The following is a 14,647-nucleotide window of genomic DNA, read 5'->3' as shown; positions in this document are numbered from 1 at the left end:
TACAGACAATTATTAAGTTATAAGACTTGAGAAATACAATCTGGAATACAATTCCACCAAACATCCATACTTTCAACCTTAAAAGCATTTCTAGCCAACTTATGAGCTACCAGATGTTGCATTCCCTATATACATGGAAAAACATACAAGCAGCAAAACATGTAGCAAGCTTCTTGATCTCATAATATAGCACACCTAACAGAGAGTTAGTCATGCTATCATCATTGAGAGCGTCAATACTTAACAAACTGTCACTCTCCACAAGAATATTTGAGACACCCATAGTGACACATTGTTGCAAACCTTTGAAGATGGCAAGTAACTCTATATCCTCTGAACCCTCCATCGAGATTTCTGCTCTACTAAGTTAAGGATTCTACCATTTTCATCCTTCAACACTGCCCAACTAGGGGTGTAACAAAAAATAAGTGAATCGGTAAACCAGACCGAACTCGTGGGTTTGGTCTAGTACCGAGTTTGGTCCGATATTGATTTTATTTTTCTTAAAACTGGTCAAAATCAATTCAGTTCTGGTTTTTCTTTTTTTAAAACCGGATTGGAGCGAACTGAACCGGTTCATATATATATTATAATTTTTTATATTATATATAATTTTTATTTATAATATATAATTATATATAAAATATTTTTGTATTATATGATAAATTACTAATTAAGATAATATTAAATCTTATATCACTATAGTCTATTGTATTTATAGTTATACTAATACTATATCACTATATATTATAATATAATATAAAATATCACTATATTATATATTATAATATATCACTATAGTCTATAATACAATTATAATATATTATATAATATATTACAACCAGAAAACCAGACTAGAATCGATAAAATTTGAAGTACCGGTTTAAGAGCATAACCAATGTGAAATCGGTTTTTAAAAAGAGAAAGTCTACTATGCCACCCCAAGTTGACCGCTGGTCAATTTTTATTTTTTTTTACTTAGTGATTAAGTAAGTGATTTTAAGTGCATTGGTATATTTTTTTTTTATTTTTTAAAATATTTAAATATATTAAAAAAAACCACTGTGGGGCGACATAGTAGCCCCACTCTTTTAAAAATCAAAAAAGCTACTTTCACCCAGGATGGGGACACTCCGCGTATCCGGGATTCCAACTTAACATTTAATTAAACGATGCGTTTTCAAATGTATATTACTTCTGAAATGGAGCTCCACCCCCACAAGATAATCTTCACCAGTTCACCTCACCTCCAGAATTGAACTCGCACCGAAACACCTATGGAAGACTGCTACGAACCCCAATCTTCACCTCGCACATATCACACCTCCAAGCTTCCCAAGCTTGCTACGAAAACGATTCCCCCATGGAATGGTAGTGTTTGGTCATTCACTTTGCCTTTTTACTCATTCGGCCATATATCCCAATTCTTCAGTGTGGTCTTCTTTTCTTTCTAGTTTTTTTCCCACGACCCAAACAAAGAGTAGGAAAACAGAAGTTTTCAGATCAAGAATTTGGATTTTCTTTCTTTCGATTGTGTAAATGAGAGAAGGGAAAAAATGGTGCATGCCTACGGAAATGAGCCTGCAGTGTGCGAACATTGAACATAAATTTGAACAAGAAAAATAGAAAAAAAAACTGCTCATACCCACGAAATGAAGAGGACGAATAAAATTTATGAGATGTAAAATAGGGATGAGTTTAGCGCAAGTTTCTAAAATCGAGTTTTTTTTTTTTTAAGTAATGTATTTAAATAATAATATAAAAGTAACATGGTTTATGATTTCGCAACTAAGTACCCAACGCTGAATACCCGTAGTGGAATTGTTTAAAAATATAAAACCGGTCGCACTGGTACGATCCCAAATTCATCCCTAACCCCAACGTTGCAAACAGTTTTAAAATTAAATCCCTTTATTTTCAATATTTTCCCCCCCTTTCCTCTTTTTCGTTCTCCCCCTTCGTGCCGCCTCCTGTCCCTCTCCCTCTCCCGATTCCTTTCCCCTTCACAGCCCTTGCTGCCGCAACCAGCCTCCAGCCGCGCCGCCCTCACCGGTGAGCTTCTCTCCCTTTGATGACCTCCCTCCGACGACCCCTCTCCCTTCCCTTCTCGGTATCTCTCTATTTCCCTTTTTCTCTCTCTGTAGCCCCAGTGACACAGTACGCCTCCACTGTGAGCAGCCAGCCTAACCACCACGAGCACACCGTTGCCGGCCACCACCAATCACGACTGCCTCATTGCCTGTTCTCTCTCGCATCTCCGTAGCTCCTCTTCCAACAAAATAACGCACGAACTACAGTGAGCAACAACAAGGATAACTTCTGCATGTCCGATCTCAACGCCCGTATTCTCTAATTCCTTAAAACCCAAATCTCTCGCTGTTGTCGATCTTATTTGCTAATCTATTTTTTCCTTGTAGTTTAATTTTTCTGTGCGTTGCTCTCAACCAGAGGATCCAGCAGGCCTTGTTTTTCTTTTTCGCAGCTTGCAGTTTGGTTTTTGTATGTCATAGCACAGCACCGTCACTTCTTTAGATTTTCATGAATTTTCAGTAGCTTTTTCTTGAGATTGTAGCAATTCTTGTTTCGGTGATGGAGGAAGCTGTACCACTTTGTGGCTGCACTTGAAGACATTTAATTCTTGAATAAACATCATTAATCTCGTGTTTAATTGCGCAGAATTGTATTTTGTTAGAATTTCAGAATTGTGGAACTTGAATATGAATCTTCCTACTAGAATTTCATCATAAAATTGGGTAAAATTAAAAAGTTTAAGAGAGATTGCTTGTTTTAATTAATAATTCGTTTGCGTCTTGTGTTGGCATTAGTTACATCTTCAGGAGATTGTGCCATTAGATGCTGGGAATATCTTTTAGTGATCCCCCATCTCCATCAAAATTTAAGCCATCTGATGATATCCCAGATATAGAATGGGATAAGATTGAACGTCTTGTCTTTCAAAAACTTCTTTATTATGCTGCCACATACTCTGTGTTTTAATTGGGTGAAAAATCCAGACTATGATCGATTATGTAAAGTAGTATTCATAAACTTCTTTATTATGCTGCCACATATTCTGTATTTTAATTGTGTTGTCTTGAAAATTGCAATTTTTTTATGTTCCAATTGTGTTTGTTTTTGTGAAGGTTGACTGGATAAACAAGTTTCTTGAGTATATGTGACCATATCTTGACAAGGTCTAACTGCTCCTGAATTTCATTTGATCTATTTTTATGGTATAGATTTAACTGCTTCTATATATCTCTTCATAAGTATTTGATGCTCTTTATTTTCTCATAGGCAATTTGCATGACTGCAAGGAACATTGCAAAGCCTATAATTGCTGTTAAAATGTACTACAAATCCTAATATCACTGTTTCTGTTAAAGCATTTGGGTTGAAAGCAACTGTACTGGTGATTGGTTTGTTTTACTCAGTGAGGAAGATTTTGTTATATGAAAGAAAGGGAGGGAGTGAGGGAGCTGATTCTAAATATTGTTCAGTTGGGATGATTTCATGTGGTGGATTTGCAAGTGTTTGCTGCACCACGTATCACCTTGAAGCCATTGGTTCCAACCTTTCCTTGTTTTGCCAAAATCTATGTGTCTCTCATGGACAAGGTCTGTGATTATGGTTGTAGTTTTTTTTAAAGCTTGATTACGGGTATAGTTATCTACTGTTGTCTGCATATATTTCATTGGTCGATACTACATGATGCTTAAATAGTATGGGATAGGCCCTCAAATTTTATTTTATTTTTCTGAAATCTATTAGCATTAACAATGAATGTATCTCGTGGCAAATACTATTTTTTTGTTGGAAGTGATTATTTCCCGTGATAAGATTTCTTTGTGGCAATTAAGTTCGCAAGAAATGCTCTTTTCCGACCAATGTATATCTTGGAAATATTAATTTCCCCCAAAATTCATCATCTAAAAAAACCCATCGTCATGAATTAATTGGTGAGTAAAAACATTAATTCAGGTATTTGGCATAGGAGAAATAGAGCAGTGTTTGAGGACAGATTTGATGGTCCTGGTCTGGTGATCAAAAAAGCAGCTATGATGTTAGAAGGGTTCCAGGAAGCTGAAGGAATTCTGAGTGGGCAGAAACAGATTGCTGGTACAAGTAGAGCAAATACAAAGTGGCTGGAGGCTCTTGAACAAGTGACAGAAATTAATTTTGATGCTTCAGTGGATAAAGTTGGTAAGAAAATGGGGATGGGGGAGGTGGCAAGGAACCATGAAGGGGAGTTAATGTTTTCTATATGTGCTGCAAGATGATTTGTGGGTGATGTTGAGGTAGCTGAAGTAAAAGCTTTGTGGAAGGCCATGGAGATGGCTACTGTGCTGAATTTGTAGAAGGTCTGTTTCAGAGGGGATGCACACAAGGTGATTAAAGTTGTGAGGAGCAAGGAAGTATGCAATGGGTGGATGGAGCAGCTGGTGTTTGACATAAAAGAAGTGCTGTCACATAGGCCTAATTGGTCTGTTAACTTCATTTACAGAGAAGGAAACCAGATTGCAGATCAATTGGCAAAGAGAGCATTGAGAAGAGATGAGGAATCTTACTGGATAGAAAATGGACCTGCTGAACTTATGTATCTAGTAGAGCAAGAGAAACCATGTATTGAGCAAGGCTCAGATTTATTAATTGGGAGGACTAAAAGGAAAGGAACCGCACAAATTTTGTACAAAAAAAAAAAAAAAAAACTTTCGTGGCATATTGCTATATTAGTATGTGGGATTCTGAATTCTTTGGGGTCTATTGGGTTAAAAAAACAATTGGCGGGTTTATGCCCCATCGGCCATTAAAATTTGGTACTCGATATATAGCCCCAATTTCAAGTGCCTTTTGGGGGTTTTGAGGTTTAGAACACTCACTGGAATTTATCTATCATCTCTCTCCTGCTCATAGGTAAGATCTCTCTTTCTCTCGGCCATTTTCGTTTCTTCTGTTAGATCTCTAATTTATTTATTTTTTGTTTATAATTTTAGTTCGTTGGTGTAAACTTTACTGATGAAGAAAATATCCATTTTATATATTGTTTATCTTAATTTATGTTTGTTTCCTCACAAAATGATGGAAAATGACTCAAATAGTTAAATTCGGTGTACACATTTTCGTTCTTTCTATTTTCTTTATATCTTCAATTTGTTTCCCGTTTGTTTCTTAAATTCTGCAAATCTAAAATGGTTTGATTTATTTTCTTTTCTACTTTCTCTTCTTATAGATGCTTATCTATACTTGATTTTCCTAGTATTGATACCTTATATACATTTTTTATTTTTATTTAGTGTTTTTTGTGTCATTGGATAACTAGTGCAAGTTAATACTGACAGTAAATTTGTTCTCTGTCTATTATGTAGCCTTTATAGTGATATCAAAACTCAAGTGGCAAGATTTTTTACTTTGGAATATTTTCAATTTTTTCATTCCTTTTGTTTCTTAGAAAGTCATCTTTAACATAACTTTGCCTAATAGTTCTTAACTGCTATTGTCGTCTCTTGTTTTTTATTATCATTTTTGTTTTATAAAAAAATCTCTTTATGGGCCTAAGAGCACTAGCATTGGACTCATCAAATGAGTCCAATATTTAAAATTTGATGATTTTAGCTTTAAAATCCTGGCATTGGATTTACCATATGCTCAAATATCAAGCTTTTAGTTACAGTACATTTCCTTTCATCTTTAAATTTGAAGACTCATTATTCACTCTATAACTATTATTTTATTTACTTAAATTATTGTTTTCCAATTTTGAGCCACAATATATTTAAGTTGAGAAATAATAATTTAAGTATCAAATTAAATTATTAATTAACATTTAGTTCGTGTAATTGTAAAATATGAAAAAAAATAAATTAAAAATATTATTAACAAAATAATATTATATTATTATTTTGATGAATCCAATAGCTAATCCAATGTGGGGTTATGGATAGAGAGGTTTTGGATTTATGAAAAATATGTACTTTTCATCAAATTTTAAAGATGAAAACGATGAATCTAATGCTAATGCTCTAAATGGTTTGTTTTTTCTGTGCTCCGAGATGGTGCAGGACATAATGTTTGATTATTTGTTTTTTTCATTATCTTTGCAAACCTAGAATACTTTCATTTATTTTCTTTCTAATAGTTTTTATTCTGCTTATAGAAGTTTATCTATACTTGGTTTTCCCTAACAGTGATAGCTTAGGTATATTCTTTATTTTTATTCAATGGTTTCTTTTCTGTCATTGGATTACTAGTGCTGCAAGTTGTTTTATTGTTTTCCATATTTGAAATATTTTACTAGCAAATGCAGATTCTGTAATCATGATATTTTTGTAAAATCTTTGTTTGCAAGCAAAGAGTTACTTTTTAAGTATTCATAAAAGATATTTGTATAATCCTTTGTAGAGGCATAAGCACACTTTTTGAGTTTTTTCCCCAAATGTATGGATTAGCTTATAATTTTTTTGACAATAATGGTTGTACTTTTTCTATTTGTTAAATTTCAGATTTATATGACCATGTTGCTTGAAAATGCTAAATGCAAACTAAATACAGAAGATCCAGACATCTCCAAGAATGACCACATTCATAATTAGACTGACTGCATACTAAATAATGAGGATCCAAACATCTTCGATGATGGTCACATTCTTGATGAGGTTGAGTGCATACTCAATACAGATGATTCAGACATTCCTGATAATGATCACGTCTTTGGTCATGTTCACTTCTCCAATCTTTTTAAACCTACATATAAGCAACTAATAGAAGAATACTTGGTGCCTACAAAAGTAGGAGAGCTGTTTCGTAATACATTCATAACAGAAATGGACATGTATCGTTATAATTTTACTGAGTTTGCAATTATGTATCAATCATTTTACTTTAATATGAAATATATGTTTAAAATTTTCTTCGATTTTTTCATTAATACATAATATATTGATTCATTATCTTTTGGTTTAAAAATTTTAGATATGTGTTTTGATTGTAAGGATGAGAATTGGTACATCATCACTTCCTTGTATATGGCCAATAATAGAATTAATAGATTAGCAAAAGATGGTAAATGTAAATCTTTTTTATTTCAAAAATCTTTAGTACGCGATAAAATAATTTTTGGATTTAGGAAAGTCTTAGTTTGGATGGAACATAGTGGAGAGCCAAGCGGTAATTGAATGATGGTGGAATTAATGGTGGTGATGTCTGATTTTATTGTTTGTTGCATAATCTACCAGTTTGGAAACTCAGCAATTAGAAAGAAACTTCTAGAAACATAATCAACATATACCCGATTGGTAGATTATGCAACAAATAATAAAATCAGACATTAAGTCCATTAATTCCACCATCATCCAATTACCGCTTGGCCCTCCACCATGTTCCATCTAAATTAGAACTTTCCTAAATTCAAAAACATTCACCATTTTTTGTCAGTCTATCAATTTCGTTATTGGTCCTATGCAAGGGAGTGATAATGTACCAATTATCATCTTTATGATCAAAACACATCTAAAATTTTTAAACAAAAAGACAATGAATCATTATATTATATATTAACAAAAAAATTCAAGAAAATTTTAAAGAATAATATATATTTTATATTAAAGTAAAATGCTAGATGCATACTTGTAAGCTCAAGTGAGATTATAACGATACATGTCCGTTTCTATGATGAATGTAGCATGAAGCGGCTCTCCGGCTTTTCTAGTTACCAAGTACTCTTTTATTAGTTGCTTATATGTGAGTTTAAAAGGATCGGAGATGTGAACATGATAAAAGACGTGATCATTATCAAGAATGTCTGGATCCTTTGTATTTAGTATGCACTCAGCCTCATCAAGGATGTGAGGGGATGTTTGGATCCTCATTATTTAGTATGCAGTCAGTCTGATCAGGGATGTGGTCATTCTCAGGGATGTCTGGATCCTCGGTATTTAGTTTGCATTTAACATCTTCAGGCAGCATAGTGATATAAATCTGAAATTTAACAAACAAACAAAGTGCAATCATTATTGTCAAAAAATTATAAACTAATTCATGTATTTGGCGAAAAAACTCAAAAAGTGTGCTCATGCCTCTTCAAAAAATTATACAAATATCTTTTATGAATACTTAAAAAGTAACTTTTTTCTTGAAGACAGAGATTTTACGAAAATATCATGAGTACAAAATTTGTCATTGCTAGTAACATATTTCAGATACGGAAAACAACTTGCTGCACTATAAAGAATATACCTAAGATATTACTGCTAGAGAAAATCAAGTAAAGATAAAAATCTCTATAAGCAGAAGAGAAACTAGTAAAAAGAAAGTCATCATAGGTTTGTAGAGATAACAAAGAAACCAAATAATTGAACATTATGTTCTAAGAGCACAGAAAAAACAATACATTTAGGCCCATAAAGACAATTTTTTAAATAATAATAAAAAACAAGAGACGACAAATAACAGTTAAGAACAATTTGACAAAATTAAGTCAAATATAACTTTCTAAGAATGAAAATATTCCAAAGTGAAAGATCTTGAGTTTTGATATCACCATAAAGGTTACATAATGGAAGGAAAACAAATTTATTATCTGCATTGACTTGCACTAGTCATCATTCAATGACACAAAAAACACTGAATAAAAATCAAGAATATACATAAGGTATCAATACTAGGAAAAATCAAGTATAGATAAACCTATATAAGAGAAAGTAATAGAAAGAACATATATCAAATCATTTTAGATTTGCAAGATTTAATAAACAAACGGAAAATAGAAAGATCGAAAATGTGGACTCAGAATTTATTTGTTTGAGTCATTTTCTATTGTTTTGCGAGGAATCAAACAGAAAGTAAGATAAAACAATATATAAAATGTATACCTCATTCATTAGTAAAGTTTACACCAATGAGCTAAAATTCTAAACAAAAATAAATAAATTAGAGATCTAACAAAAGAAACGAAAATGGCCGAGAGAGATGAAAGATAAATTTCAGTGTGTGTTCTAAACCGCCAAAAGGAACTTGAAATTGTGGCTATATATAGAGTACCGGATTTTAAAGGCCGATGGGGCATAAACCTGCCATTTTTTTAACCCAATAGGCCCCTAAGAATTCAGAATCCCACATACTAACGTAGTAATCTGCCACATAAGATTTTTTTTTTTTTTTGGATGAAATTTGTGCAGTTCCTTTCATTTTAGTCCAACATATCCCCAATCCTTTTAAACCTACATATAAACAACTAATAGAAGAGTACTTGGTGCCTAGAAAAGTCGGCGAGCTGCTTCGTACTACATTCATAAAAGAAACAGACATGTATCGTTATAATCCCACTGAACTTACAAGTATGCATTTAGCATTTTACTTTAATATGAGATATATGTTATTTTTTCAAATTTTCTTGAATTTTTTCGCTAATACATAATATATTGATTCATTGTGTTTTTGTTTAAAAATTTTAGATATGTTTTGATTATAAGAATGAGAATTGGTACATCATCACTCTCTTGCGTAGAACCAATAATGGAATTGATAGACGGGCAAAAGTCGGTGAATGGAAATCTTTTTTATTTCAAAAATCTTTGGTACGTGACAAAATAACTTTTGGATTTAGGGAAGTCCTAGTGTGGATGCAACAAGGTGGAGGGCCAAGCGGTAATTGGATGATAGTGGAATGAATGAAGATGATGTCTGATTCTATTGCTTGTTGCATAATCTACGAGTCTGGTATATGTTCTTTATGTTGCTAGAAGTTTCTTTTTAATTGCTGAGTTGTTTTTTTTTTTGTTCTTTGCAGTTCTTTGACTAATGTTGTTATTGATATATAGGAGCTGGAGTAAAGCGACGGAGAGTAGAGACTGGAGCTGAATGATGGACTGTGCAGAGAAAGTTTTCAAATGTAAAAAAGTACTCTGTTTTAGTTTTTCACGTGCATACTAGTAGTTTAATAGTTCAAGCAAGCAATAGACCAAAACGACAGAAAAAGCAAGCCAAAAGAAAAATAATAAATAAAAATATTCTGTGACATTTTCTTCTTCTTCTTCAAGTAGTGCATATTTGATTATTTACGTAGGTGTGTCGTACTTAAGCAGTAATTAATAACGGGTCTTAAAAAATTTGATCTGTCACACACTCTACCTAGGCTCTTCTTCTTCTACTGCAGCTACTGTTTCTGCTTCCGCTTCTGGTACTTTGGGCTACTCGGAGTAATTTACTCCTGCCAGGATCCCTTTGATGGAATATTAGAAGTCATAGGAGGATGTGGGATAGGATCTAGCTTGAGTAATGTTTAAAAGAAAAATGGAATTGGAAGATCTTCCTTGTATGCAGATCCTTCCTTATATGCAGAAGTTGCAAGCGCATCCCCTTCCCAATGTGACCAATCTAGCCCAAATGCATGATAGTTTGTTATGAAGTGCTGATATCCTACATGTGAAGAAGGGATTTGTTTGAAACTTGGAGGGTAATTGTTTAGCTTTTTTTTTTTTTAAAAAAAAAAATAGACTTGATTCAGGTATGCCATGCTTTAATTTGAGATTTTTAATAATAATTCTGTTTTCTTCTGTTTTGAAAGGACAAAGTATAGATGATTTGTAAAAGAGAATTTAGGTTGTAGTAACTGCATGCATGTAGTTGCTAAAATTGACTCTTTTTCCTCTTTGTACATAGTTCAAGTTATTAAAATTAATTATCTGGTTGTTTTCAGTCTTCGGAGAACAAAGAATCGTTGGAAAAAGTGAATATTTTTTAACAGCAAGTGGTAAATCATCAATGTCTTCAGAACAGTGTGTCTGATCAATATATTGAAGAGCTGAGAAAGAAAATTCAGGGCAGGTTTGGGGAGTGAGATGAGACACCTCATCTCATCATTACACATTTTTCAAATCTCCATACAAAATATAATAAATAATTCAACTTTTTCAAATCTCAATACAATAATAATACCAAAACATAATATTTTAAACACTAAAACAAAACACAAAATTCTCATCTCACCTCCCAAATCTACCCTCAGTCTCGGGTTTTTGGATGTTGGTGGGTTAGTACCTATAAAGTATTCTGCTATAATTGAAATCACACATGCATATCCTCTCTTATGGTAAATTCCTTATTTTGTATGTTTCTTCCTCTCTTTTTTTGACTAATATATAAAATCAATACGATCATTCTTAACTTGGACGTGATTTTATGCCACTTTTGATGGATTAATGATTTTATGCATACTTCATGAAATGAAAAGAATAAAAAAATCCACATGACGTCTCCTGTTAATACACTTTCCCTATCTCTCAATCTGCATTTTTTTGGCAAACTGTGAAGACTGTCAACCGGATGGAACAACAACCGGAAGGAAAAGAACAATAAAAGGATTTAAAAACAAAAAGAACATTATTACAAACAATCCCATCTTGCTATTATCACAACCTCGAAAAGAAGAAGGAAATAATGGCTAAAAGGAAAGTGACCCATCAAACCAAATAACACAGAACCAGCCCCTCAATCCTAGAAGGAAGCCAAACCCAGACCTCAAGTCCCTCAACTCTCTCCTTCTCAAAGAAACCTTCAAGTGCAGACAACAGATCAAGTCCTTGAAACAAGCCAATGAGTTCTTGGAGCCGTGAGAGAGAAGGGAGAGATTGTATGGTATGTATTTTTTCGGAGACCCAGATGGGTGTTAGGGACCTTAGATCGAAGGGGCAAACTGCATGACATGAAGTGAAGTTGGGAGTTAGAACCGAAGGCTGCGAGTTGTTCGAAGTGAAGGGGGTGTGAACTCTAAACGGCATCGTTGAGGAATAATGAAACGCACAACTGAAGGAATGGTGATACGCGGCGTTTTGGATTGAAGAAGAAGAAGCTTCTGGAGCTGTAGTGTTTGTTTTATTGCTTATGTCGGTTACTTTATGTAAAACGCAACGTTTGGTGTTTATAAACCAAACGGTGCGTTTCTATCTTTTGATACTGTCATTTACGTTTTTGCTGTAGTGGTTATTTTATAAAAAATTTTGAGAGAAAAAGAAAGTTTATTTACACTATTTTATGAAGGAAAAATTTAATTGTAAGCGATTTTGAGTATTAATATGCGCATTTATTCAATATGATTGATCAGAAAGTAGATTTTATTGAAAACAGTATTAATTTGAATTTAAAATATGAAGACAATAATATTAATATGCAAATTAGTAAGGAAACTTATTTATATATAGTAAAACTCATCCATTTAATATTAGTTCGTGATTTGATGCACAAAATTGCCTGTAAGAAGATTTTCCTTTGTCAAATGCTCTCCAGCCCCCTGCCATTTGAAATTTTGAAATCTTCTCATGTCCCCCACCATTTGAAATCTTCTCCAGCCGCCTTTTGGCGCACGCCAGCACCCTTCGTGTGTGTTCTACCATGCCGACATACTCCTCTATATGTTCTCTGAACCACCGATGGAAGATTTGTCGTCACCGACGATATCTTCAAAGCATTCACTTTTTATAGATTGATCAAGATCAACCTCAAATTGGGAACATTAGGATTGGTAACTGTTCTTTTAGGGTGGGGAAGAAGTTTCAAATTTTTTATAGGCAGAACCATTACCATGGCTTGTCATTGTAAAATTTCCAATACATGAGTATGTTATGTAGTTGATCTCAATGTAAGGAAATAGTGAATTAAATGGAAGGACCGGAATGAACTGTGTTGAGTGTAATATCATTTCTATAATGAACTAAAGGTGTTCGTGAAATGGAAACTGGAATAGAGTGAGAGTGGGAGAGAAAGAGAGTGGAACAGGTAATCCCACTTGTTCTTGTACAAAAAGTATTCTCGTATGATATATGGGTCTTGTTATATGTGTATATGTTTCTGTTCTTACATGTTCATGTGTATTATATTATGTTCTTACGTTTTTTATAGTTTTTTTGGGATCAATAACTTTTATGGTTCTACTGACCTCAAAAAATGTCTCAAAGAAAAGGAAACAAAGAACTTTGTTACGTTTTTTCCTTCTTCTTTCTGTTTGTTTTATCAAGGAAGTTGAGGGAGCATCAAATAGAGGGCCAACAAAACATGTTTCTGAGGAAATTGGACTTTTGTAATTTCATCGGTGTTTTTCCAATAAAAAACTGTTTTTTACTCTTTTTTTTCTTGGTATATTGACATGGAGAAGTTAAGAGCAGATTAAGGGCTGGTGAATTTTGAACCCTGGTCCTTCAGTTATTTTTTTTAACGATCATCTATTTTGGTTTTTAATTCTATCAATTCATTTATGATTATCGATTATCTTGAAGTGGAAGGTTTGAAATGAACTGTAATTTGATCAGTGTTTTTCCACCTTTAGTTCATTACAGAAATCGTATTACACTCAACAGAGTCTGTTCCTTGCAATTGTATTGATAATAGGGTTGTATTAATAACTGAAGGTGTCTCCTAATATTTCTACTGTGATTTTCGGCTCACCCATGTTCTCTCCAGGTTTTTAAATATAAGCATTCATCTTCTTTTTATCAAGTGGGAACATAGAATAGACTCTATTTTCTTACATCTTCAACAAACAGAGTTTTCACATGGGTTAGGTTCTATGATTTTCCATACAAGTAGATCCTTTTCTACATCAACTTTATAATTTTTAACTAAAGTTGTAAGCTACAGAGTGTGGTAATCATTCTCTTACCACCATTTTCACCTCAAGACTTGAGGTTTGGATAAAGCAAATATTGATGGAGATTGGTGCCATATTGATTTCACTGACTGGACTTCAGGTGTGTGACCGTATTGATGCAATGTAATTCCATGAAGATAGGTACCTATTCAGACAATATTAGTATGCTGGTCAATTATTAGTGTGCGATGTTATCGACTGAACTTCCCATATTTCTTGGTAGCATCGTATGATTGGACTCGAGAATTATTTTTCGGCAAGTTGTGTACATGCCGCTTTCCAGACATGTTGTGTAGAATTTTTTGTGGATGTAAATATTGACAGCTTGTGTAGATAAACATGGCTAGATTGTGTATGTTGTTTGTGGGCAGTTATGTATACATTCCATGTATATAAATGTTGTCTATTGTGTCCAGGTGTATGTGTGCAGATGGTTTTATGTCCAATTGTGTGAGCACCTAATGAATATTTTGGGTTTTGGAGACCTTTAACAATGCTGATGTGTAGATTTTGATTCCTTAGGAACTCAAAGTACTTGTTGCAAAACATACCATCTGCATTTGTCTACGAACTGAATCATGGTTCAATGTAAGTTCAGCTTATTGCGGTCTGTGCGTGCGTGAGTTTGGGAAAAAATCGCATAGCTTGTGCTGATTTTTGTTCATGTATCACCCTATGTGTATAATAGATTGGAAAAAAAAAATCTATAAAGTATAGATTTTTGTTCCACTTATCATCATGTGTGTACAGTAGATTGATCCAAAATGTTGTAAAGAATATCTTAGATAAGCTCAAAGGGGACTTTAAGAATGGAATCAAAATATATAGAGCCTAACAGATTCAGAAAAGTGACCAAAAACAACATATTCTTTCATAGCCTCCACAGTACCTCTCCTTCCTATACAACAAAATGCCTAATCCAGTATTTACTCGACCTTTACTTTGCTTAATTCAAGGAGGAGTACTATTACACTTGACTCATACAAGAAAAATAAAGAAAATATCCACTTA

At 33.4% G+C, this 14,647-nt stretch overlaps 1 long non-coding RNA gene across 1 annotated transcript; it reads left to right on the top strand.

Annotated features, from left to right (window-relative positions):
• The first annotated feature begins 1,377 nt into the window (after positions 1-1,377).
• LOC121266774 lies at positions 1,378-4,875 on the top strand. Its single transcript, XR_005940916.1, has 2 exons — positions 1,378-3,617; positions 3,982-4,875. It is a non-coding gene; the product is annotated as an uncharacterized LOC121266774 (long non-coding RNA).
• Positions 4,876-14,647: the final 9,772 nt, after the last annotated feature.

The sequence above is a fragment of the Juglans microcarpa x Juglans regia genome, chromosome 5S (assembly GCF_004785595.1).
Source record: "Juglans microcarpa x Juglans regia isolate MS1-56 chromosome 5S, Jm3101_v1.0, whole genome shotgun sequence".
In the NCBI taxonomy this organism is placed as follows: domain Eukaryota; kingdom Viridiplantae; phylum Streptophyta; class Magnoliopsida; order Fagales; family Juglandaceae; genus Juglans; species Juglans microcarpa x Juglans regia.
Note: the sequence above shows the minus strand (reverse complement) of the source record. Positions and strands in the feature narration are given on the sequence as shown.